General features: G+C 44.1%; 1 long non-coding RNA gene across 7 annotated transcripts in view; it reads right to left on the bottom strand.

The window, feature by feature from the left end:
• Positions 1–26212, bottom strand: part of LOC144303505 (uncharacterized) — a 172573-nt gene extending 146361 nt beyond the window's left edge. For 6 of the 7 annotated variants that reach the window (XR_013370562.1, XR_013370572.1, XR_013370595.1 and 3 more), the window contains exons 1-2: positions 26092–26212; positions 25424–25495 (exon numbers count right to left, since the gene is read on the bottom strand). This is a non-coding gene — a long non-coding RNA (uncharacterized LOC144303505). The remainder of the gene's footprint in view (positions 1–25423; positions 25496–26091) is intronic. The other variant, XR_013370630.1, reaches the window with a different exon arrangement.
• Positions 26213–27370: the final 1158 nt, after the last annotated feature.

Genomic DNA, 27370 nt, shown 5'->3' with positions numbered 1-27370 from the left:
AATTGGGGCTGGGGTGGGGTGGGGTATGATGATAAGCATGTAAAATTGCTGATAATCAATTTTTTGGCCTTCAGAAAGTCATATTCATAAGGTTCAACTTGATTGAGGCTCTTTTTGAATTGATCTCTGCCCAGTGGAGTGGAAGCATTCCCCAAGAGCTGAATTCAGCCTCCTCAGGCTCCCCTCCATCACCCAACAATCCCCCAGGAGGCTGCTATTTCTCAACACACCCCAGGCCCCCATATGACCCTCCCATCTGCCTGATTCAAAACCCCTAGTCCTGCCTGGTAACTGTTTCATAACCAGGAGGAGCAGAGCTTGCCAATGTCAATCTGAGAGGAAAAGCAATTTTCTATCCACATGTCTTAAAAAAATAATTCATTCCTTTCATTTTAGGTATAGTTACCTGTTATCTTAGAGCTCTGTTGAAAATATCTGAGTTGTTTATATAGAAGAACTTCTGAGAACTTTTCACATTTGGTAAAAATGTGTCCCTTAACTACTGTCTATTCCTCTTCCATAAATCCCAAGTTCATTTTGTGCTGCACCCAGAGCCTCTCCCTCAGAGCAGTCTTGAGTACAGCCCCACCAACACTCATTAGACAAGACACACTCATAGTCCACTCACCTATCCTTAGTTGGTTTGTTGCCTCTAGTTATTTTAGCTTCTCCCTCTTCATGTGTTAGAGTTCCAGACTGAAAATCTATGGCTAATAAAAATCTGTGAAGGAAGAATTCCTTTTCATGGGTATGACCTTAGTATTTTCTCTTGTGACAGAGGTATCAGCTCAGTACCCCTAAAGACACTGTTTAGGGAAACATTTGGTCCTCTGGCCTCTCATGTGAGACATATGCCAACAATTCTAGCAGCAGACAGAATGCCTTGCCCCATCCCACCTTGCTGGGGAATAATCCCCAGGCCTAAATATGAAATTGGTATTGATCTGATGCCATTGAATGTAAGTCTGCCATTTATGAGAGAAGAGCACTTGTTTCATGAGGCAGACAGTGATCTGTTTCACTTGAACAAGAAAGCAAAACCCAGCAGGTGAAATGAAAGATTTTATTTTCTATTTTTGAAATAAAAATAGCACAGGGCTCTCCATTCCTTCCAGAATCATCTCTACTAGAGGGGGGAAAAACAGAGGGGTAGATTTTCTAGATACAATGGGACTGGCTGGGGTGCAACCCAGGTGGTCCTGTGGACAGGGATCACTATTACAAACTGACTTGAATACCTGAAGCCCAAGAAGTAGGCCACATAGGAAGGAAGCTGTCACAGACTGTGGTGAGACCCCACCCCATACCCAACATTGGGTCTGCTCTATGTATCCTATGAATGGAGATGAGGATAGTGTTATTGGTCCTTTTATCAATCTTCTTTATTCTTTCCCCATCTTGTCAATGGTTTGTTTGTTTGTTTGTTTGTTTTGGATTTACAAATGACATTTAATGTCCACTTAAAAGACTCACAAAATTGCAGAAAATGAAATAAAAATAAGAAGAAAACATGATAGCTATTATAGATTGAATAAGGTATATTGGGTGATATATTGGTGATACCCCCAGTATCACCCAGTCTGACCTTACTTGGCTACAGGGTCTTTGCAGAGGTAGTTGAGTTAAAATGAAATCATCAGTGTCAGTCTTTTTTTCTTAAGATTTATTTATTTATTCATGAGGGACAGAGAGAGAGAGGCAGAGACACAGGCAGAGGGAGAAGCAGGGTCCTCGCAGGGAGCATGATGTGGGACTCGATCCCAGGACCCCAGGATCATGCCCTGGGCTGAAGGCAGATGCTCAACCACTGACCCACCCAGGCGTCCCAAGGGTGGATCTTAATCCACTATGACCAGTGTCCTTATAAGACAAGGAATCTGGACACAGACATACATAGAGTTAGAATGCCCCATGAAGATGAAGGCAGAGATGAGAGTGATGCTTCAAACAGAAAGAAATACCAAACGCTGCTAGCTAGCCCCAGAAGCTAGGAGAGAGAGAAACATGAAATATATTCTTTTTCACAGCCCCAGAAGGAACCAACCTTCTGGAACCTTGATCTTGGACTTCCTACCTCCAGAACGGAGACAATGATTTGCTATCCTTTGGACCAGCCAGTCTGTGGCACTTTGTTATGGCAGCCCTAGCAAATTAATAGAGTGCCTATCATAAAATAAAAGGGGTATCCCTGGGTAGGCACATTCTCAATGGAGGAGATATAGTAGAGGGCAATGTATCTTATTCACTCATTGATCAAGAATTGGTTTTGTGTGCTGGGTTGTTGAATACAGCTATGAATAGGACGTCACAGGTCTTCCTTCACGGAGCTTTCAATCAGTCATGGAAGATAAATATGAAACATGTACGTACAATCCACTGCCTATGTCCAAAGAGTTAGTTTCAAAGCTTGCAAGTCATCCCAGGAAACACTGTGAATTTATGACGAATGGTGCCAAATTCCCTGCGTCCATCTTGAATATGAAAAAACAGAGATGATTATTTCAGGATTTAGAATATGATTTTCCTCAGAAACATGTGCCAGTAACTCTACAGCCCTATAATTTCAAGCAATCAAAAGTTATAATTAAGTGTCTGCACTTCCAATTCCAAGGGAGAAAAGTACACAGAGTTCTTGATTTAGTGGTGGAAGCCAGTTAAATGAGCCTCTGGTTTGCATTAAGAAGCTGAGCAGTGTGGCAGCCAGAACCCAGGTCTAGAAGCCCATTTTGTGTCCACCTTCATGGCTTCTGGGTCATGACCAAGACAACTCACCTTCTGGAGTCTCAGTTTTCTTGTGTATAAAAAAGAATTATCTTGAAGATTAAATGCAAAACGTGCTAATAATTTTTTGTAAAAATATAAGCACTTTAATACACACTTTATTTTTATGTTGTAAAGCAACAATTGACAAAGCATTCTCCAAGACATGAACTCATCCAGTCTTACCAGCAACTGTATGAAGACAGCCCCATCAACTATATTCTATGCAAGAAATCTATGGCCCCAATAAATGTCATCATTCACCCAAAGTCAAACAATAAACGCAAGAGAAGAAATCAAACCTAAGTGCCCCTACTTCACATTTCAAGTGTTTCATTGCCCACCCCCTGCTGCTTCTCATCCAATCCGGTTTCCCTCATTCATTCATTCATTCATTCATTCATTCATTCAAGCATTCGTTATTTTTGGTGCTTATTGCTAACCTACAGGGGCTTTTCCCAACATTCTCATGGTCACCCACCCAAAGAAACAGAATCAGGGCATATCGCTAATGATGGAGCCTGAGAGCTCATTGGGAAAATGCCAATCTAACAAGAGATGGATACAAAAGAGGCACTAATCTTAGGAATGGAGCACAGGGAAGCAATAGTGACACAGGCCCTGGAGGCAGGAATTATCCAGAAAGGAGGCTGTTCTTGATAGCTGGAAGAGTTTTGCCTGGCCGCATCTGTTCTTCAGGCAGCATGTCCCACAACTGGGCCACAGAGACGCAACCCCTCTCACCAGCCTACTTGGTTGGGAGTGTTTCTTCACATTATTCTTCTCCTTGACTCTAATATTTTTTTACTCATCAAGCAATCTTCAGATCTGTAATTTGGTCTCTTGAGTGAATTCTGGAAGGAGGCCTTGCAAATGTCTGATCATTTTATCCCTGATTAAAACACTTCAATGCATCCATATCACCCCACAGAATGAAACATTCTCATCTCTCTTTCAAAGGCCATGATGATAAGACCCATCCTCTCTCTCCAGGCTGGTAGCTCCCCACACCCCACCACATGAAATCTATGCTCAGACACGCTGAACACTACCATTCCTCCCAACGCACCATGTTCTCTTCAGACCCAGGTCTCGGGACATACTCTCTTCTCCACAGGGGCTCTCCTCTGGAACTTACCTCTCAACCCCACACCTCCTCTGAAGACCCACAGCACCTGGACATAACTCCACATTGCCTTTGGTTTATCTATCCCTCTGTCCCCCTGAAATGTATGCAACTTGAGGGGAAGAAGGTCTTATTTATTCTTATATCCCCCACACACTTTGTCACCCAGTGTGTAACAGACACTATGCACAAGTGTTTGACAATGAGCAAGCCCTGAGCCAGATCCCTCTCCCACTGTGAATCAACAACCCATCCTAATCCCCCAGACTGCTACCCCCATACAGGCAGACTTCTGCCCTGGCATAACTCGAGAGCCCTGCGGTGGCCTGACAAAGACACAGACACACAAAATGTGAAGCTTGTCCCCAAGCACCCACAGCTGAGCTTCAAAATCAAACTATTGCAACAAGAAGAAATTAAAAACACAAATGGCACAACCCTCAGAAGCCCCTGTGACCACCACAACAGCCTCATATGCAATGTGGAAATGCCTGCTGAAGGTGGCACTGGTGTAGAACCATCCAACTAGAGTGAGCGCAAGGGGCCCCCCAAGTTTACAGTGGGCACTGGCCACCGTTTCATGTTTGGGAGATCTGTGGCTCCTGACAGCAATTCCCCTTGGTGGAAGACAAAGGCAGCCTCTGCTCAGATGCCAGGGCACAGTGCACGTATGTCTCCCAGAGAACTCTGGGGCCTCATGAAGCCCTTTCCTCTTCAGAATACAACTGAAGGCAACACAATCTATCAACGTAACTCAGTTTTCTGACTCATGATACACTTGGATTTGTTTGCAGGATCTTCTACAAAATGATTTTTAGGGATGTGGCCAATGGAATGATTGAGTCTTTGCAAATTATTTTTTTAGATTGCTGTGTTGGTGCAACTATAAAATCTACTACAGTCATGTTTTTGTTCAAGTGCACACACACAAAAATCTAAAACAGTTTAAGTTTCTTTTTTTTTTTTTTTTACAGTTTAAGTTTCTACAAGTTAAATACATCCTGTAGTTGGGATGTCTGGGGGGCTCAGTCAGTTAAGCATCTGACCCTGGGCCACCCTGTTGCAGCAGGCATCTGCTGAGTGCTTGACAATTTTCACAGTGCCTCTCTCACCCTTGCAGCCATACTCCAGTGTCCTTATTTTACCAGTGAGACACCTGGGAGTCAGAGGTTGGGTGACTTGTGGGATGTCCCAAGATGAGTCTGTGAAACCTTTGCCTTTGCTTTGGACTCCTGTATCTCCCACTCACCCTTCCCAAGTGTCCCCTTTGTCCCTGCCCCTTCTGCTCTCTACCCTCCTCTTCAGGCAACCTGTGCTTACACACTGCACTGATGGGTTCTCAGGACCACAGGGTTGGGTTCTAAGCAGCACAGCATGGCCCAGCAAGGTTCCTGCCTCCAATCAGTGTCTCAGTCACCTCCTTACCGAGAGAAAAATGTCCCAGTCCCCTTCTTACCGAACCCTGCTTGCTGCCAAGTATATACACACACACACACACATGCACATTACATATATGCACACATGCATGTATGTGTTGGAGTATGTATTACTTTAGTTTTGAATCTTACTATTTTTATAATTTTATATTTATATTTGATGCCTAGTGTTCAATATAAAATATGCTAAACATTGGGCATAGTTTCATATAATAAATTACAAGCTTAGTTATATTTATTATTGTGCCTTACATTTTATATTCTGCTGTTTTTATAAACCATAGGCTGGAACCATATACCAAGTCTATAGATAAGTGTAAAGTCTAGTTCCTGGAATCAAAATTAATCTGGATGGGGGAGATGTGAGTAAGAAGCAACATCTATGAAAAGATACTGAAGTTCTAGTCAACTTCGTGCTTAAGATGAGTCAACGGTGCAAATGAACCCACCTCGGAGCTCAATGGTTGTAATCCAGTATTCATGAGAAGAAGGGAGTCCACTCTGGCCTGAGTGGGTCAGTCCCACTCTGATCACTACCCAGTTCTGGAAGCCACAGTATAGGTAGTAGGCAAGGGATGCCCACAAACTGGGGCACATCCAGGGCTAATCAGCAGGAGTGTGACACGTCTGCAAAACGTTGAAGAAGTGACTGACAATACAAATAATTCAATGGAAAGGATAAGAAGTCAGTGGAGACCTCGTTAAAATACAGAACCATGAGGACATAAATGTATGGGTTCGTGGGAATCCAAAATGTGTTAATGGAAGCTTACCAAGATATAAAAAAACTCAGCTAGCTAAAATAATTTCAACTGAACTTCACATTTTGAAGGCTCTCCTTGATCTGATGTCAAGCCTTTTAAGAACAGTAACTTGACAAGACATTCTGTACCCAAAGTTCTTTGAGCCTAGGACAGCAAAACCATTGATGTAAACAGCAGACCTACAAAATTACTCACCCTAAAAAAGTGCCAATGCCACATAGAGCATCTCCACACTTGAGGAAGTGTGTGGGCATCCCAGATGGTATATGGAAGATCCATGGGGAAAAAAATGACTTTTCTCAAGGGCATGTCATTGAAATGGTAAATGAATCCAATTCCTGTTTCTTCCCAAGCAAGTGTGTGTGTGTGTGTGTGTGTGTGTGTGTGTGTGCACATGCCCATGCATACGTGAGAGAGAAGACAGGAAATTTATGCTTGTAGAATTGGGTTTTGATTCAAAGACAAAAATTTTGCTCCATCAGTGATCTTTCATATACTGCATTTATACTATTTGTTATACAAGTCCTTCTGAGATGTCACACCAGAAAGAGAGAGAGAGAGAGAGAGAGAGAATGAGGCTGGTTTGAATTCTTCATCTTGTTCCTCAACATCCACCTCCTTTACATTTTCCTTCTTCTGATGAGAAGTGTCAACCATCTTCTCAAATTCCCCAGCCAGAATTCTGACGGTCACTCTGGACCCTCTACTTCCCTTGCCATGCCTACATCCAACTGATTATAGATCTTCCACTCACTCTCCTGAGTATCACTTAAATCCACGTGGCCAGCACCTGAGCTTAGGCTGCTGACATCTCTCACCGAGGCTGCACTGATCCCCTGGCTTCCAGTATGACCCCTTTCATGCCATTCTCCTCTCTGCCACCAAAGTAATGCTTCTAAAAGGCAAACCTAAACACACCATAGCTCTCATTAAGATCCCTCAACAGTTCCTGATAGTCCTCATGACAAAATCCCAGTTCCTTACAACAGCAAGCAGGGCTGTGTATCAGTTCATCCCTACCCAACTCTCCAGCTGTGTCCCCTCCCCACCCCTGCCCCCTGCTCCAGGCAGACCTCACCACCTGCAGTGTGCCTGTCCAGAACTCCAGGTTTCCAGAAGTCTATCCCTCCCACACCTCCCTGCTTAACCCATTCATTGCTACACTCCAAATAGAGCATCTCAGTGCTGAGCTCTTTCTCTAGAGTTTTGGGCCACAAGCACATGTCAATGAGCGATGGAGGCCATGGTCAAATCTTTGCACAGAGGTCACAACAACTACTAGGGTAGCTATCTGGAAAGGTATAGAGACATGAAGTTGAAAGAAAAGGTTTCTGGAAGCCATCAGTCATCCAAGGAGAGTGAGAAGAGAGGCAGTGGTAGGAGGCTGGTGGATGCCGGCATCTAATGTGCAGCAAACCTGAATGCCTCTCAGAAGCTGGGCAGAATGTGAATCAGGAAGGGGCCTTAACATCAGCAATCAGGCGTTTGTGGGCAGCCTCTCAGAAATTAATTCCAACAGTATTGGAGGGAGTATTCTTTAATATTTTACTTCTCTTCCTTTATAAATAGCATTGTTAATGTCCCCAGTGTCTCTGACCTGTTCGTTTCCACTGTTTGCTATACGCTATTGCAACCTATTACTGAAGATATTTCCAAACAACCATACAATTTCTCGTAAACTCAGCAGAAATAGAGAATTATCTACTTGGGCTCTCTAAATCATGATTTGGCATAATTTACTCAAAGACAGTCTTTCTAATCACCCAGATTATATCTGATTCCCTTTTTATTGCAGACAGTGCTGTTTATTCTTCATCACTGAAATATTTCTTAGGTATCTATCACATTCAGATGACTTCATGAACTTTCTTCCCCACTATTGCCTCTATTAGTTGCAATCTCATCCTGTAAATAAAATTCTACTGACAGTTGCTAACCACAACTTCCCTTATCATGATTTAAATTGACATTTGTGTTCCAAAACTCACAACTTTTCAGTCACTTTTGAAGACAGTTGTTTCTTTCCATTCATCTCTGCAACCAGGGCACTGTATCTCCTAGAGTCACCACTTGCATTTTAAGGCAATGAATAGTATTTGTGTTTGTTGGTTTTTTCCAGTGAGGTGGAATCACCACTAAGTTTCTCTGGCAGGGCTGAGCCTTTCTCCAACTAGTTCTTTAGAAGCTAAAGCATAGCACAAATGTCTTATTTTTATAAATTTCAATTGCCAAAAACATGTCTTACATTTATACATTGACTTGTTCAGCGCCCATAAGTACATATGATCTTGCTGGACAGTTCATGTGTGCCACGATATTGGGAATGGTCCTTTAGTTGAGAGCCTTCTCTCTTATATCAGGACAAAATATTTTTTCCTTTTGTTTCCTTTTCTCATTCCTTGATTCCAACATTCTAGTCCTACTCTTGAGCTTTTCTGCATAGTCCCTGATGTCCACAACCCAGGAGCCCGTGTTTTTGAGCCCCAGGTCTTGCTGCACCTCCATGTCTGGTCTGCCTTCCCCTACCTTCTTCATTGTCTCTCCCTACCCATACTTGACATGATAGGCTGCCCCTCATGCACTCCCACACTTCTGCATTGCGTCTAGGGTCTTTTGACAAGACCGAGTGCCTCTGTCACTTGAGAGATTTTAGTCACACTACAGGATGACTATTATCCCATAAGATCAGCTTTCTCCTCCCTCAAGATCAGCTTTCCCCACTGGCTGAACTCAGGAACTTGAAATCCAGTATACTTTTGTGAATTTTAAATTGAGCTCTCGGGGGTTCTTCCAAGATGCTGGCAAACTTGCCTGTGGAAAGTAGTCTCTTTAAAACCTGCTTTAAATTCAGAGTTTTCTCCATATTGTTGTTTATTGCCTCAAACTATCTTTCAGCAAAGGCATTTTTCTTACATGAATAAAAATTTCAAACACTTTAATGGGAACATTAAATTCTGCTTCACTTGGTTCTCCCCAACTGCAGTAGGTCTTTCGTCAAAAGCCCTGACAGGACCACAACTCTTTTCACTTTTTTATAAGCAACTTGTTTATAGGAATCTGTGAAATGAAAGCTCCCCCCACCCCCATCACCTGGGTCTTGTGGCCGAGGGTCACCTATATTTAACCATTTGGATTCAGGTTGTGAGACTGTGAGATTTGGGAACCATTCAGGCTCTATGAACCACTACAGTCCCTGATGTCCACAACCAGCTGTGACCAGCTGCTATGAATTCCAAGGTGAACTGGTACCATGGAATGAGGGGTGAGGGGGCAAGGGGTTCATAATCCTTCTGATTGTGCTTGCAGAGAATAAACATTATTCTCACTTTATTTTGGAGTAAGTAGTTCATCATTTTACCTTTAGAGTTTACATTTATGGCCATTACAATTTCTTTTAATTCTAAAATATTAATCATGTCACCTCTAATTCCATTTAAGTGAAAAGTCACAGTTGCTGGAAGAAAAAAGAAAACCTCCTGGACTTCTCATAGAGTGGTGATGGTAGAAGGATTTCTATAAGGAATGTTTTTGAAAGCGACTAGACGTCTTTAGCTCTCCACACAGCCCTAGGAGAAGTGAGGGCCTTAAAAGGCACTTCCACATGCCACACGCAGGGAGCAGGTTCAGCCCTCTTGTGTCCCATCAGACCAGGGGTGCTGCCTTTGGCTCTCCTGGGCATATAGCAGCCACATGCAGGTCCCAGAGAATAAGTGACTAGGGAAATGCGTCATGTGTCCTTCACTTGATAGCACACATTGCAAAGTGGGTGGAGAGCCTGAATACTCAAGAAAATAAAACCTTTAGGTTTTATTAACCTAACCTTGTTAGGTTCCACTTCAGCTTCTTCAGAAATTGTTTGGACTCAATTCTTTTTCTCTTTCTTTTCTAGGCACATCTGCCTACCCCTTGTATTATGTTCCATTCCTACTCCCTTTTGTGAAAGCTGAGAATTTATCTACTCTGGAGTTAAATTCTCTGGCAGGAAAGCCCATTGTGCAGTGGCTGACAATACTGCCAGTACACAAATACCACCGGTATATATCCCTTGAGGCCAGGAGCTCCTGAATGATGGTCTCAGGCTGCCTCGGCAATGCCTGTGGGTAGATCTACAGCCATAAGATGAAAAGAGCCTTCATGAAATCACCATGACAACATTAGTATAACTTGAGGCACTGTTTTTCCCATGAACCATCAAAAAAAAAGTGGGTGCACACATTTTTTAAGCCATTAACTTCAGAGCTATAAAAGTAGTGAACATGTTTTCCTTTCTCCACCTCTCTTACTTTATCAGCTCAACATGATGGTTGAAATAAACCTGTCCACTAACTCCTGATGTGAAGCAAGAATAAATGTGACTTTTACAAGCTGTCAGAATTTAATGCTGTTCAGAAAATGTAGTCTGGTTTTTCAGGTGCAACGGTGATTACAGACAGCCTTGAAAAAATGTTCTTATTACCTTTTTAGAGTTGTGGCGTCCGTCAGATCTGATCTTTTGCGGCCGCCTATCTTCATGTCAGCTATGCAAATGCCCACAAATAAATGAAACTTCCTATGGACTCCTATCGAAGATAGCAATGCAGAAAAGCTACCCACCCAAACATTGGAGTAACACAGCCCTATTTAGAGGACACGCTGTAACTACTAATAACACTGAAGATAAATCAGAATGCATGAAAATGGCTACACTGTGGTTGTACTGCAAGCAGACAGATGGCAATCACACATTTTAAGGAAGTTCTCAGAGATTCATTAATTGCCTAGAAAAGGACACAGAAAGATCATGTCACCATTGGACTAGAATCTTGTTTGAAATAGAGTTGAGAGGATATCTAAATTAGATCCATCAATGCCATCATGTTACAGATGTGGCTGATATTGGTGAATTCTAATTAATGGACTGTTTCTATGTAATAGCCATGCTCCACAGTTCCCAGTAAATTGTTTGAATGTTCATGCTATTTACTGACAGAAACTGAACATGTTTTCACAGGGTAGAAGTAGTCTTGATGTTATTTGATATCAAAATCCACTCCCGAGTCTAAAAGCTGCCCTTTACATTAGGAAAGGCTGGACCATAAACCTTCCTCACCCCAGGGACCATGGCTTCTACTCCCTTAGTAACCTTCCACTGGATAAAGGACAGTCCCCCATTCACAAGGTCACTTGATACCCCTGACTTACTCATTGGTTGAGGGATGACAAGAGTTAGTGGTGAAACAATAGGGTAAGGAAGAGGACTCTGCACGGGGCAGGGGTGAAGGCATGACATGTCAAAAGCTCCACCCCTGACTGCTTGTAAATGTCATGTCATCGACCACAGCACCACAGTGGAATGAACTGTCCCACACTTACCCTAATTTGCTCATTTGTCTAACTTTAACAGAGCCCTCTAGTTCAACACTGAGGCACATTCGGGTGTTACTTGAGAGCTAAACATTTAACACCCACTATAACCACTTTGGAATGCCACCATTTCCCTACTAGAGGAAAGCATTTGAAGTGTTATGTGACATGGAGCGGTAGATAATTCCTGAGAAGCTCATTGGGTGCAACTGACAAGTCTTCCATGAGAGGCAACACTGGTTTTAGAGCCAGAAGACATGACATCAAGTCCCAGCTGGCCCACTTAGAAGCTATGTGGCCTTGGGAAAATCATAATCACACTTAGCACCCTTCCTTTTTTGTATGAAGGGATGGTCACTATCCCAGCCCATAGTAAAGGGCTATTAGTAGGAGGATCAATGTGTAACTATGACTGCCCTGCAGGCCACAGAGGGATATGAAACATATAAGTATGCTGTTCATCTTGCTACCCCCGACCACACACACACACACACACACACACACACACACACACACTTATTCTGCATGGCAATAACAAGACCACAGGTGTCCTCAACAGGTAAGGAAAACAGTATCTAGTGGCTGAGAAGCAAGGACACACCACCTGTCATGACCACCAGAGGGTTTCCCCATCTCCAGGATATGCCACCCACAGGACAAATCCAACCCTTGGGCAACTGCTCTGACTTTAGGAAGCCTAGAAGTGTAGAGAACACTATGGAGAACACTCCATAGTTAACACTAATGATGCTCTCTGCACCTGTCCCAGAACTTTCACCTCTCCTTTCTCAAAGGACACGCGTGTGCGAGGGTGGTGTGGTGTCATGTTTACCTAATTACATGAATTAAGTAACATTCTGTAGTCTATAATACTTCCATGAGTGTACTCCCTGCTGGGTAACAACTAGGTAGTCTTCTCACAAGGAGCACTCAAATCAAATTACACAAAAGACAAAATTAGTCAAAGGGGTCCCTCGATAATCACGGCCTTCATGTGATCCAGGAGCTCACACCCTGACTGGGTCTTCTGAGGTGAACACCAAGGGGCAAACCTCTCCAGACCCTTTCTCAACAGTATGTTTCAGTATGAGGAAGGCACAGCCTCTGAAACATGAGCTGTTACTATGTGCTGGGCACTGCAAGTGAGGCATTGAGAATGCAGACATATATTCCATCCGAAAGTGTTTACCATCTAGCACCCGCAGAGCACACAGGTGCGTGCACAATCAGAGGTGTGAACAGCTGAACAGGTGCTATGAGAGCACAGGAGGACAGGAAGAAATAAGGTTACCAGATCTGGAGGCTAGACAAGATTTCTCTGGAATAAACATTAGAGTTAATCCTTAAAGGGCCAAGGAAAGTTAGCCACGGATAAGGATTTCTCTCAGCAGAGGGAATAGCATATATAAGACAAAAAGTGAGAAAGAACATGCTGGAAATACCAAGTACAAAGTGAAAAGTGGCAAAAGATGAGATAGGAGATGTAACAGGGACATGCCAAGGAGGATCTTATAGTCTATGGGAAGAAGCTGGAGGTCAGTCCTATAGATCAGTGACCTACCTTTGAGGATTTCAGAGCACCCTGATAATATGACAAAAAGCTCTCGTCCCCATCCCAAGTCAAATGGCTCAGACACTCAAGAACACTCACTTTGTCCCCTGCGTGCCTGCGAGCTGGTGGACCCTGACTGAGTATGGAGCTCGGCCCCTGGAAGCTATTGTGGGGCCTCTAGCGGGGTGTGGAATGCTCAGAGTTGTGTGATGGTAATGCTGGCTCGGGCCGAAGCTGAGGAAGGCATGTTATACTGAAGCAAGTCCAGGACCAGATAGCACAGAGACATTATCTCATCAAAAGATGGGGAGGGGGCAGCCCCAGTGGCGCAGCGGTTTAGTGCCGCCTGCAGCCCGGGGTGTGATCCTGGAGTCCTGGGATCGAGTCCCACATCGGGCTCCCTGCATGGAGCCTGCTTCTCTCTCTGCCTCTCTCTCTCGCTCTGTGTCTCTCATGAATAAATAAAAAACAAAATCTTTAAAAAAAAAAAAAGATGGGGAGGATCTGAACAGAGTCCTGACAGGGTGTCTGGAGAGCCATAAACAGACCTGAGAACAAACATTCCAGGAGTGGCTGACAGAATACCTCCAGGAGGCGGGGAAGGAGAGGGTTCCCCTCAGGCTTTGCTCTTTGGGAGCAGGTTTTGGAAAAGAAGCAGCACAGCTCAGCCTGAGTGTGTGTGTAGCTGGCAGTGGGAGCAAGGGATCCCCAGACACGTGCTGGTGGGGAGTCGGGTTGGGAGCTCCTGAGGTAACTCTGGGCTGTAAGACAGAAGTCTAGCTGGGACTAGTCAAGCCATGTGAGCAGATGAGCGTGGCCACTGGCGAAGTGTGCAGGAGCACTAAACCTGCAGTGATAAGCAGAGGGAGTACATCCATGGAGGAGAATGATTTAATTTTAGATTTTAGATATTTCTAGTACTTGCAAAACAGAAGCTGAGAGAAGGAAGGAACAGGTGGATGCATGTGGAAGAAGCAAGACAAGAGTCTGCAGTGGGGACAAAGCAACAGCAGAGGAACAGAGGGGAGGAGGAGATGCTGGAGGAGGAGGAATAGAGTAAACATTAATCTGAAGGTCCCGAGAGCGAAGGTTTAGAGGCTGGAACATGCAGTAGATCAAAACCACGAACGCACGGGATGGTCTCAGGTGGCCAGCAAAGGGATTTCCCAAAGACTAAAAGAAGTGAGTGAAAACTCAATCTTGAAAATATTCTAAAGATACAAGACATGGAGAGGAAAGAGATGCCCCCGTGTCTGCATTGTTCTTTACGGATTTCAAAATGATGCACCATCTCTAGTGGGTAATATGAGATGCATATGCATCTATTAGATAATATTAGAATAATGTTATCGGATCATTGTGCCAATTTTATAAAATTGGAAACCCCCAGGGGCTAAGTGACTGGCCGGAGGTCACACGTGGCCGCAGGGCACAATCACACCGCGAGCCCTGCATCCCTGGGAGGTCATAGCGCATCCTGCTGCCTGCCAGTGGGGCATGGAAACCAGACCGAAACAGTAGAAAAATGATGTGAAGGAGGTAAAACTCTTTCCCTTTCCCTCCCCCCTTTGAAAGGACACACTTCAGTAAAACTTCTAACACTAAAGGAAAAATAAAATATTCTTTCTGCCACTGAATGAAACTGACCCCCGGAGATTAAATAAATACTTGAAGGAAAAGAGAGGAAAAAGAGATGTTTTTGTATTCAAAATCTTTCTGCGGTTACACTTATTTTGTAGTGATGAAGAATATCAACTGTTGGTAAAGCACATTAAATATGCTAAGTGCTCGCCTATGCATAATAGCTCCGAGCGATCTGCCAGGGCTCAAATGAGATGTTGAATAATGATGGCACATCATGCCATGTACTGTCGCTGAAAATAAATCGCCATACACAGTCCTAATCAGAGGGATGTCATACAAGGTTTTGACAAAACAGTATTAACTCTCATAATTTGGACTCCATAAATAAACTTGCAACATGTCAGCTAGGTACTTATTGACTGAGACGAGTAGGGAAATAGTTTGCCCTTTTGGGGGGTTCCTGAAATACCCCATTCTGATTTTAAACCAGCGTCGTGGTGTTTCCATAAAGGAAGAGGTCAGAGACTGTCTGACTCAAAAAAAAAAAAAAAAAAAAAAAGAGCAAGCAACTTTGGGTAGCTTCCAGAGACCAACACTCTTTTCACATTACATGAAAATCAATGGTCGAATGTGTGCGCTCTGGTTTTGTTTTTGTGTTTCATCTGAAAGCTAGTCAAGGATTTCTTGATGAGAACCACAGGTACAGGAAACTCAGTCAGCATGTTCTCCATCTGGGAACAAGGCTCAGTGAATTAATCTCCACGTGCTAAGGGCTGTAATCAAAGAAAGTGTTCTTCACTAAAGAGTTAGCTTTGGCATAGGACTGAACAGAAGTACACTCTTTGGACTTGCGAGTGTTGTTTCCAAATAAAATCAGGAACTTTTAAAAAAATTTTAAACTCAATTTATCAACATATAGTATAACACTCAGTGCTCATCACATCACATGTCCATTTAAGTGCCTGTCACCCAGTTATCCCATGCCCCCATCCACCTCCCCTCCAGCAACCTTCTGTGTGTTTCCCAGTATTAAGAGTCTCTCAGAGTTTGTCTTCCTCTCTGATTTTCTCCCACTCAGTTTCCCTCCTTTCCCTTATGGTCCTCTGAACTACTTCTTATATTCCACAAATGAGTGAGACCATATTATAATTGTCTTTCTTTGACTGACTTATTTCACTCAGCATCATACCCTCCAGTTCCATTCACGTCCATGTAAATGGTGAGGATTCGTCCTCTCCGATGGCTGAGTAATATTCCACTGTGTATATAGACCACATCTTCTTTATCCATTCGTCTGTTGAAGGGCATCATGGCTCCTTCCACAGTGTGGCTGTTGTGGACATTGCTGCTATGAACATTGGGGTGCAGGTGTCTCAGTATTTCACTACATCTCTATCTTTGGGGTAAATATCCAGCAGTGCAATTGCTGGGTCATAGGGTAGCTCTACTATTAACTTCTTAAGGAGCCTCCACACTCATTTCAAGAGTGGCTGCACCAGTTCACATTCCCACCAACAGTGCACGAGGTTTCCCCTTTCTCCACATCCTCTCCAACATTTGTGGTTTCCTGTGTTGTTAATTTTAACCACTCTTATTGGTGTGAGGTGGTATCTCATTGTGGTTTTGACTTGTATTTCCCTGATGACGAATGATGTGGAGCATTTTTTCATGTGCCTATTGGCCATGTGTAGGTCTTATTTGGAGAAATGTCTGTTCAGGAACTCTTAATTGTGCTTTTTCTATGTGCAAAGCACTATGGCACACACTATAGGTGATACAAAGAAGCAAAAGCTTCCATCTCTATCCTCAAAAAACTCATAAGCAGAAAACAGATGGATAGTTGCCAGAGGCGGGGTTGAAAATAGGGGATGGGTGAAATGGATGAAGGTGGTCAAAAAGTACACACTTTCAGTTATAAAATAAGTCCTGGGATGTAATGTACAGCATGGCAACTAGAGTTAACAATACTCTACTGCATATTTGAAAGTCACTGGAAGAGTGTTTCTTGAAAGTTCTCATCATAAGAAAAGAAATTTTGAGGGAATCCCTGGGTGGCTCAGCAGTTTAGCGCCTGCCTTTGGCCCAGGGTGTGGTCCTGGAGTCCCGAGATTGAGTCCCACGTCGGGTTCCTTGCATGGAGCCTGCTTCTCTCTCTCTGCCTCTCTCTCTCTCTGTGTGTGTCTCTCATGAATAAATAAATAAAATCTTAAAAAAAAAAAAGAAAAGAAATTTTGTGACCCTGCATGGTGACCAATGGTAACTAGAATTATTGTGATGATCATTTCACAATATATACAACTATTGAATCATTATGTCACACACTTGAAACTAATGTAATGTTATGTGTTGATAATATCTCAATAAAAGCAACCTTATGAGCATGTTGGAAAAGACATTTGGGTGATGGGAATTTAAGACATAATACCAGGTTCATGGAGAAATGAAACAGTGTGAGAAAGTTCCAGTCATGTTACTGCTGAGCGCCTCTGCTCATTTCCTTTGTGGTCCCACACATGTGTCCTGGCCTCAGTTTCTCAGCTCCTGGGAGTGGCTGCTGGGAAGTGTGGGTGCCATCACAGCTCCCACCATGGAGCCTGGCGCCCAGCAGGCCCTCCACGAATGGTAGTGTTTGTTCTTGCTGCGCTGTGATTCCAACACTAGTAAGTATCAGATTCCGCTTGATTCCATGCCTCCCTAGCAGGGCCCTAACTGTAATCACATTTCCATCTTCTTCTCATTCTAAGTTTTGGATGGAAGGATGATCGCTGAAGGAAAGAAAGGCAGCAAAGCTGATTCTATCACCCATTTCATGCTCACAAAGCAAGATGCCCTGTGCTCCGAGCCCTGAGTCAGGAACTTGCCCATCCACGTCAGACTGTCACCCTTAATCCATTCATCAAATAGATTAGGAAAACATGCAAAACATGTGTAAAATCCTCTTGTACACTGCAAAACACTCTCACCAAATGTGAGGTGCAGTTTTAGCTGCTGCCATACAGAAAGTTAGCCTGGTGTAGCCCAAAGGACCCAGGACAAATCCCCCATTCTTCTCTGCATGAGCTGTGTGAAATGGGGCAAAGCTGCTTCATCTCAAACAGTATTTCCTTATATATAAATTGGGCTGATAACGTAATCATAAGGGTTAAATAGCAGAATGTTTGCAAAGCATCTAGCATAAAGCCTGGCATAATATAAGTTCTCTGTTTTATATATATATATATATACACACACACATATATTCTCTCTTATAGACCCCAGAGGCTTTTGCTCACAGACTTTCTGATTGTCAAAATCTGGCTTTCCAGATGATAAAGTCAGGACCAGTTTTATTTCAGGACCCACCCTTGATAGCACCAACATAAACACAAAGTACTTTTTTGTTAGGCATTGAGGAGTCTAACTGATCTTTACCTAGAAACATATAGAAGGCATCAAAATTAGCAAAGCCCTACCCTGCTCCTTGTGGATCCCACCCCTTGTACCTACAGTATAGAATCTTTAGGATGTCTATCTTCTTCCCCAACTTTGGCTATTTTTAAATGAAGAGATAGGAACTTCTGTACTCTGCTTCCCATTAGTGTTTGAACACCTTTACCATGTGAGAGCTAGAATCCCTTATCCTTCCCCTGTCTGCCAGAGATGGATCTTCCTTCTTCGCCTTATCCTGCCCTATGAATGCTGGATCCTGAGAGCATATATGTGGGTTTGAGTGCTACACTTGGTGCTAAGACATCAAGAATACCATGACAATCTGGGAACTTCTACAGTGTTCAATACACACGTTTCTGAACATGCCAAGAGTACAGAGGAAGAGGACGAGAGCCTCAGTTGGGACTGGAAGAACACCACCAAAAGGACTCCCTTTGTGGAATGTGTATTGGCGTGATGCAAGGTGGGGGGTAAGTTGAAAGGGGTCCTTAAAAGATACCATGACATGCAAATGTATGCCTGCCTTTAGAAATGCCAAGAACATCTGAGCTGCTGAGCAGAATGTAAGACATGGTAGTTCTTCCTTTCGTGCATCACGAGGTCAGAAACAGTCCCTGGGACTATGAAACCCACTGCCACCCACCCCATGGTACCCCACAGTGTGGGGGAGTCCTGGCCCTGAAGGGTGCTGGGGGAGGAGAGCACTTAAAAATTGATCATCGTCATGTGAATGATCTGTGTGTCCTGGAGGAAAAGTGGCCAGTGGTTCATTCTGTCACTTTAACAGACATTGTTCATAGGTCTACCGATGCTAATTCTGAAACTTTCAGGATTTTGAAGGGTAATCAAAGATACTGGGGAAGTTCTAGCACCATCCCTAATTCCTATTTCCCAGATGCAGATGCTGGTCTCAATCTAATTTGGAAACTTCATTCCTAATTACACACTAAATCAACTCCCCCACTAGAATGTCCGAGTGGCTCAAAAAAAAAAAAAAAAAAAAAAAAAAAATATATATATATATATATATATATATATATATATATGCTGTGGAAATATTGCATATATTATAGGTACAAATTTATGGACAAATGTAAATTGTGAATATATAATTAAAGAATCCCAAAACCAAAGTCTGGCTCTGGGAATAATTCAGTGGAGGTATGAAAATTTCAGTCAGTGTTTAATTTTGTACTTTGTAATCACGTGTCACCATGTATCTCTGCATAATTACTACTTTGTTTGTCTCTTATCATCACCACTGAAAGTCCCTATTCTTTAATTGGATATTAAACACATAGTCACAGTCCATGGAATGCATAAATGCTTTTCATAATGCCGGTCATCTGGAGCTCTGGCATATTAATTTTTGGCACAGCATTTGAGTTCGATTGAAACTATAGAAGCGACATTTGTATTTGGCTAACTTAAGGGGTTTGCAGGAGCAAGGACATTCAAAGTTCGCCTACAGCAATGAGCACTAAGCTGCCTTTCTCAGATGGGAGGCTCCGGGGCAGTCGGAGCACATTTCAACAAAGTGTTAGCCATAATTTGGCTATTTGTGCAAACCAACGATAGTGGGTTAAAGGAATGAGCTAGAAACAAAACTCATTTGAGAACAACAACAAAAAATAATAATAAACTGACATATTCTATCAAATGTTTATAGTAAACTTATTTCTAAAACCTGGTTTAGGGGCACCTGAGGGGCTGTTGGTCAGGCATCCAACTCGAGATTTCGGCTCAGGTCATAATCTCAGGGTCATGGGATTGAGCCCCGCGTCAGGCTCTGCGCTCTGTGTGGAGTATGCTTGAGACTCTCTCCCTCTACCCTCCCCCCAAGTAAATACGTTAAAAATCTTAAAAAAAAACAAAAAAAACAGTTTAGATGTGGTCACAGCACTCAAATGAAGTGTGGATTTGCATCCAGTGAAGTGGTAACAGGAAATAAAGATAGAGCTGGCATCCTTAAAACAGAAAGGCCATCCTTTTACCAGGAGCTCAGAGGACAGTGGAGTCCAGTGAAGCAAAGCCAGCCCCACAGAACGAAGGAGGCAAGAGGCACCATTTCAGAACAGAGAGACCTGCTCACCACTTTGCTGTCTGTGGAGGCCCTGACCTGTCAGGCACTAACAGAAATCTGCTTCAGGACCCTACACATCATGATCTCAGGGTCATGGGATCAAGTCCCGCATCTGGCTCCCTGTTCAGCGGGGAGTCCGCTTCTCCCTCTGCTTATGTTCTCTCTCTCTCTCTCTCTCTCTCTTTCTGTGTGTCAAATAAACAAATAAAAACCTCTAAAATATAAATAAATAAAAAATAAAGATTCTACGAAAGCTTATGAGAGCAAAGACTTGCTCTGTTTTGGTCACAGCTGTATCCCTAGCTCTAGAAGAATTGATAGGCCCTCAAATAAATGTTTATTGCATCAATAAATAAAAGTATGAATGACCAAAAATGGGAAAAAATACCAGAATATGATTATATAACATTAAGCAGTTTTCTTTCTATAAGTTTTCTCAGAGCCTGCTAATCCCTAGGGTACACACCACAATCTTTAAGAGGTAATCTGCTTGGCATGTTTCCCAAATATAATTTACCACAGAAACCTTTCTCTCAGATCATTTGAGACTCATGTTAAATGGAGAACATGAGATTAGCAGTGTTTACACTCCAAGGACCGTTCTTCCTTAGGCAAGTACACACATCATTTTTAATAGTACTCTGTTTGCAGTAGTGATGATCAGTTCTAATGCTACGTGTTTCTGAAATAATATCCTCAAATTATCTCACACTGTACATAAGCAATCAATTCCAGTATGGTGTGAGCTATCAATCAATTGATTCATCAATCAACAGAGAGAGCTGTGATCTCGTGCAAGTGTGCATATCACGTATGCCTCTGGCTCTCTGGGGCCTCTCTTTCCGGTGAGTGTCCTGTTTCCTGGCAAACAGTGTTGACCTATATTGGTTCGTGGGACGTTGTACAAGTGGCAACTTTATACCTGCCACCAGAAAATAAAGGAAGGGGTCCTGCTGGCTATTCAAAAGCATGTCATCACCAGGGCTCAAGGAGCCTTCAAGATCCTGGTTGATGGGGCAGAAACAGTGGTTACCGAACGTGCTCAGATGATGTAGAAGGTATGTTAGGGCCACTCAGGCTGTGGCCTGATGGCAGCTGGCAGAAGTCCATGGTGACAGGGCTACACCACAGACTGAGCGGGATGGAGCCCTTCAGGATGGGACCTGCCCTCCTAGCTCCCACAGTATGCTGGCTCAGACCCCACCCAGGGGTCAACTATGGGGGGTAGTTCCACCAGATGAGCACCCTGGGCGGGCCTTCCATGCCCAAGGCAAACCTGCGGCAGGACAGGGGAGATTGGTGGAAGTAAACAGCTCTTCTCAGTTTCCTCCCTCAAACTGCTTTTTTTTTGTTTTGTTTTTTAAAGATTTTATTTATTTATTTTAGAGAGATAAAGAGAGAGAGAGAGAGCACAAGCAGGGGGAGCGGCAGGCAGAGGGAGAGGGAGAAGCAGGCTCCTCGATGAGCGGGGAGCCCGATGCAGGGCTCGATCCCAGGACCCTGAGATGATGACCTGAGCTGAAGGCAGATGCTTCACCGACAGAGCACCCAGGTGCCCCCTCCCTCAAACCTCTGCCCTATTTCTCCAAATATCCGAGGAGGCCACCACAGTGTGGCTGCTACCAGCAGAGGCTCACGTTCCTGGTGCTTCTCCACGTATTTTCCAGGCCATGTGACTGCATGAGCAAATGAAAGATGACATCCAATGTCAGACCAAAATGCATCTTGAGAATAAAAGTACAGGAAAGTTCGCCTGTTGTCAGGAATTTAACCGTGAGGAAAACTCTCCCGAAGGGTTTTTTGAGTAAAGACTTCACCCCGAAGGGCAAAGATGTGATTCGCTTCAAGGACAGGTTCCTGGGGTCCAGCAGCATGCTCATGGCGGGGCAGAAGCATGAGTGTGAAACAGGCCCAAGCTGGGCTGGCCGTTGGTCCTGGTGCTACAGGCAGGTTCCTGACACCACCAAGCGGAGGCTCGGACTCTCCCTTGCCACAAAGATGAAAGTAACTAGCTCTTCCTCGCTTTCCATGAAGAAGATGAGCAAGAACAGTGTGCGAAATTGTTTCATCTTGAGCAAGGTTTCCTTTCTCTTAAATCATCCCATGGTAAATACCAAATAATATGTAAGTATGGCATCTTGGCAGGTGGGTATTTAAAAGTCAGTAGTAAGACTCATGTCTATTTAAAAGGGCAGCCCTTCTGCTCAATGAAGATGTAAGGGAATTGAATTAGCAGTTGTCCATCTGCTGAAGTCAAGAGAATGGTTAGGAGGTGGGAACAGAGCCAAGAGGCAGGGCACACCCAGAGGTGGCAGGATGGGCGGTCTCAGCCCCCACATGGGCCCTGTGGCCCCAGGACGGAGCGGGAAGGCTGCACGCGAAGGCCCACTGGGAAGCTGGGGTGGCACCCGAGGCCGCCTGTCACTGTGCACTCATGATGAGCATCACACCTGCTCCTTTCATCCACTCCCTTTCCTGGAGTGACCTGGCCACGTGGCAGTGGCCTAGCCATCACCCTGCTCTGGCTCTGTGAGACCGAACTCTGATCATGGCTCCTCTTTGCCCCTTGGTGTCGCGACCTCGAGGTATGACAGCCAGCTTTATGGGGTGATGGATTAACAGGGTCTTCCCCGAGTGGGAGCCACATTTCTGCCACCCCATTTGTCCAGACATAAAGGTCTCGTGACTAGAACAATGAGACCCAGGCAGTCATTGATCACTCTAAGTTAGACAACATTCACGTGGGGATTTGGAGAAATGCACCTTCCTGGTCATGTTCACGTATCTTAAAAAACATTCCTAGAAATTATGAACCTTAATGTTTTCCCTCTGTTGCCTATTGATTCATATTTAAAATACCATTTTTTAGGGATCCCTGGGTGGCGCAGCGGTTTAGCGCCTGCCTTTGGCCCAGGGCGGGATCCTGGAGACCCGGGATCAAATCCCACGTCAGGCTCCCGGTGCATGGAGCCTGCTTCTCCCTCTGCCTGTGTCTCTGCCTCTCTCTCTCTCTCTCTGTGTGACTATCATAAATAAATTAAAAAAAAAACTGTTTAAAAGACCATTTTTAGCACTCACATTAATAATGCTTCTTGTTGTCATTTTTCTGGTGTAGCTGTACATCCAGAGGTAGAGAAATTTAATTATTTTGCTTAAGGAGAGAGTGGACCTATGCTTGTATTAAAATATTCTGCTTATGCCAAAGAGGGGATTCTTTGGATTCTTCTCCAGCCCCTCCCCAACACTCAGGACTCAAATCTTCACTTTGTACTAAGTGACCTGGGTTCAGAATGGAAACAAAGGTGCAGGCTTTGTGGTTGTTCCTTGCTGGGTGGCGCTCGCTGTCCCAAATCAGATCAGATGTCAGGACTGCTGGCATTACACACACACCCAGCCTGGATGAGAATTACCAGTCCTGTGATGAGACCTTCAGGGTGGCCAGGGGGCCCTCACAGCCTCTGAATCAGCCCCAAGGGGCTTGGCTTTCGCAGTGGTCGAGGTGTGGTCAGGGTGAGGGTCCCTCCCGTCACCGCTAGCTCTAACAGCTCACTCACAGCCCTGGGACTGTCATCTGGCAATGCACTGACATTTAACGGACTTGAAGACAAAGATAGCTTACAATTCAAAGTGGGGCAGGAAGACAGCGGGGGTGATGCTGCAAGGTGTCTGCCATCCAGCAGGCTCTGCAGTGCTCATCTAAAGAGTCACCTCAAATGCCAATTGTCACCAAAATACAACCATCAGACTCCCATCTCTCAGGCCAGATGTCTGACATGCTGCTGCACCAACTCAGTATGGATCAGACCCCTCCACTTCATGATCCCAACCTTGTCATGCACTGATCACGGGCATGTGACAGATATTCTGTTGGAACCACTTCTATCCTGGTACCACCAAGGCAATGCACATCTAGGGAATCAACCACAGGAATTCCTGCCATGGGAAGCGCCCCAGGAGGCCAGTGGCAGGTGGCGGGTGGGCAGGTGAACAGAGAGGGTGTACAGTGCAAAGAAAACCATCCCTCCCCATTTCTTCAAAAACGAGCTGCTCCACCCTCAGACTCCCAGTGAATAACACCCAGGCCTACCAACAAGGGTAGCTTCAAAGCATGTTGAAGAAGTTAGAACCAATGCCACTGCCATGCATCTACTCCCTTTTAATTTCACCTATAGCGGTTAGGCCCACAGTGCCCGGCAGTAGGCAGTACACAGGTGAAGGGATGAACCAAGATCCCCATGAGTCTACCTGAAAAGACGACCGTGCCAACAACACAGACAATGTTAGCACAGCCTGGCTTGTGCTGGGGTAGGTGAGCAGGGCGGCAGGATCCCCGAGGAGAGAGAAACAGGCAGCTGTGCTCAGAAAGGAGGGGCTCTGTCCTTGTGGAGAAGGTAATCTTGATGACAGAAAGGAGGAAGGAAGGCATGCTGCATAGAAGACACAGAGTGAACAGAGCTTTATGAAAAATGACTTTTTGAAAAACAGACAGAAAGGTGGCATTGCTTTACATTTGCAAATTTCCTTAGTGCCGGGCCTAATGAAGAGAGCTATAGTCTCAGTTTTGCTGATGCTCAAGTCTGGCACAACATCGTATGCCATGCAGCTTCTGGAAAATGCCATCATACACTCATGAGAGGATAAGTGGGAGAGGCAAATACCATCTTATTATCATGATGAAATTAGTTTTAGACCCTGGAAGGTGGACCACTGCTATTAGACATGAGATCCTGGCGGCAAGGAATAAGCCCAAGTCACCCATAGGTCCCCAGACACACACAGTCACAGAGTAGGTACCCAGTGAACCAGTGGGTAGACTGATGTCCCAGCAGTTAACAGTATTTTGCATAAAAACAAGTTATAGTTTCATCTACTCTTTTAAAAACATTGAACACAAAATACCACAGCTGTAGTGATGTGATGAATTGTTCTGTTTCATTCCATCATGCCTTATAAGCCATCAAAAAAATAAAATGATAAATAAAATAAAATAAAATAATAAAATAAAATAAAATAAAATAAAATAAAATAAAATAAAATAAAAACCAGTGTCTACTAATGAGTAGTGACCAGAGCTTTAGAAATGTCTTCTTTTAAGCTACTGACCAAATGGCAGGATATATGGAGGTCATACAAAGAAAAGCATTGGGCTTAGAAGAAACTGGATTCCAACCCAGTTCTAACTGAGCCAGCTGCGCGGCCTGAGGAAAGTCATGCACGGCGTTTTATTCTCTCGGCTATAAAAGAAAGCAGTACTGCAGCCACTTGACCTCCACTCTTCTGCTGTTCTGACCACGGGTCCCTCCTTATAAGCCACATCTGTGATCAGGTAAAGACACGACCTCTTACCCCTCTGAAACCTCTGCTCTCAGGCTCGCCAAGATTCTGATCAGAGTGATTTTTCTTCAGAAGAGTACCTGCCTGGAGAAAAGGTTTTGTCACATTTTCAAATGTATGTTTGAATCCCTTCAAAATTATCAATCTGAAGAAAATAGAGAAATATTTTTTCAATAGTTTTTAAAGTGAGTGTATCTACAGAGGATCTTCTTTAGAAACAAGGCGATAGCAATATTCTTTTCCTGCCAAATTCAAATGCCATTTTGAAGAGAACAGAGAGATTACCAGCTGAGTTCTCAAATTCATTTTTTACATATGAAAAGCCACTTATAAAAAAAAATCCGAACTATCTTCAGCTAATTCAAATTTATGGAACCTGCACATTTCATATTTAAAAATCCAAATAAGTCAACCCCAAGAGGAAGCATACACAATGTCTGTACTTGCAATAATCTTAAGGATAACACATAATCATTTCATGGATTCATAACTGTATTAAAAGAAGCGATGTGGGCTGTGTACCAGCTTAAGATTTGGGATCCAGCAAACCGGCCTCATCCCTGGGGACAGAGGGCGCACGCCTGCCCAGCACTGCTGGTTGCTACAAGGGGCTTCCAGGTCACTGGCATAAACTCCCCACCTGGGGCTCTATTTGCTCCCACCTTACTTCCCTGGCTCACCTTGCGTGTCCCTCTGTCGTGCTGGTTCTGACCTGGACATTCCACGTCTGCATCCCACCGGTCTGATGGACCCTGCTGCTGAGTCAGGGCCCTGCCAGGCTGGCCACCATTAACCACTGGAGGTTTTCTATTTCGATTGCTCTGTTACCAACCAGCCTTGTGAGGTCACTTGCCTTTGGCAAGTCATAATCTCCCCAGGCTTTAACTTTGTCGTCCATGAAGTGGGAATAATAATCCACACGCTGACACAGACTGCCTGAAAGACTAAAATGCTTCATTGACAAGGTGACTTTCCATGTGCAAAGCCATGCCACATATTGAAATTATGGGTTTTCCTTCAATCCTTACATAAGCCTTAAAGTAGCCCTCTCATTTAAGGAACTCCTAAGAACTGGGAAACGTGGTCTTTTCTCTTATTACTCAGAATGTCCTGGTTCTTTCCTCCTACAAGGCCAGGTACGGAGGGCAGTGAATGTCATGTAAAACTTTGAGCATCAGTCCCATAGCCTTCAGAAACTGAGGTAGCTTTGAGGTCACTCAAGGGCCTTGTGGACAGCCCTCTAGCAAATAGGGAGTTGGTGATGGATACGTTCCCTCTCAGGTCACACTGCTGGAAGCTGGGCACGAGGCACGGTGACAAGGTGCTGCAATGACACTTCTTCTCAGCAGAAACTCTGCCAAGTGCTGAGACCCGCCAGGTTGGGAATTGCAGGTTACAGCAGTACCATAAAAGTCTGCAGCCGTCAGAAGCATTGCCCTTGCCTGGGGCCTGTCCTCACTGATTAAGAGATTGACAATTCACTATGCATAATGTTTTTCAGACCAAGGGAGAAATCTCTGTATGTCCACTATTTTCCAACTTCTGCCACACTGAGGGCATTTAGAAGTCCCTGAGACTGTTTGTAAACACCACTGCTATTAGATGAGGTGAATAAACCTGTCTACCAAGTTTTATTGAAAGACAAACTGTGGTTAGTTAAGTGAAAGAGCTAGGGCTGCAGCCATTTAGAAATCTACGTGCTGCAGCTCTGAGTCTCCACCAGCACATGTGCCCCCTGGGACACATCTCCCGAGTGCACGGCCCAGGTTTAAGAGAACCTGTAACAGAAGTTACACAGCCTTTTAGTCTTTCAAAGATCAGAACATTGTACTAATGCCAAGAGATATGGGACCTGGAGACCTTGAAACATTACAACCTCAGTCCCTAAAGGTCAGCCCTACCTCTGATCCCAAAAACTAGGAACTAAAGTTTTGCATATTGTTTGCTGCAATTATAATA

This window comes from Canis aureus, chromosome 1, assembly GCF_053574225.1.
Source record: "Canis aureus isolate CA01 chromosome 1, VMU_Caureus_v.1.0, whole genome shotgun sequence".
Lineage (NCBI taxonomy): Eukaryota > Metazoa > Chordata > Mammalia > Carnivora > Canidae > Canis > Canis aureus.
Note: the sequence above shows the minus strand (reverse complement) of the source record. Positions and strands in the feature narration are given on the sequence as shown.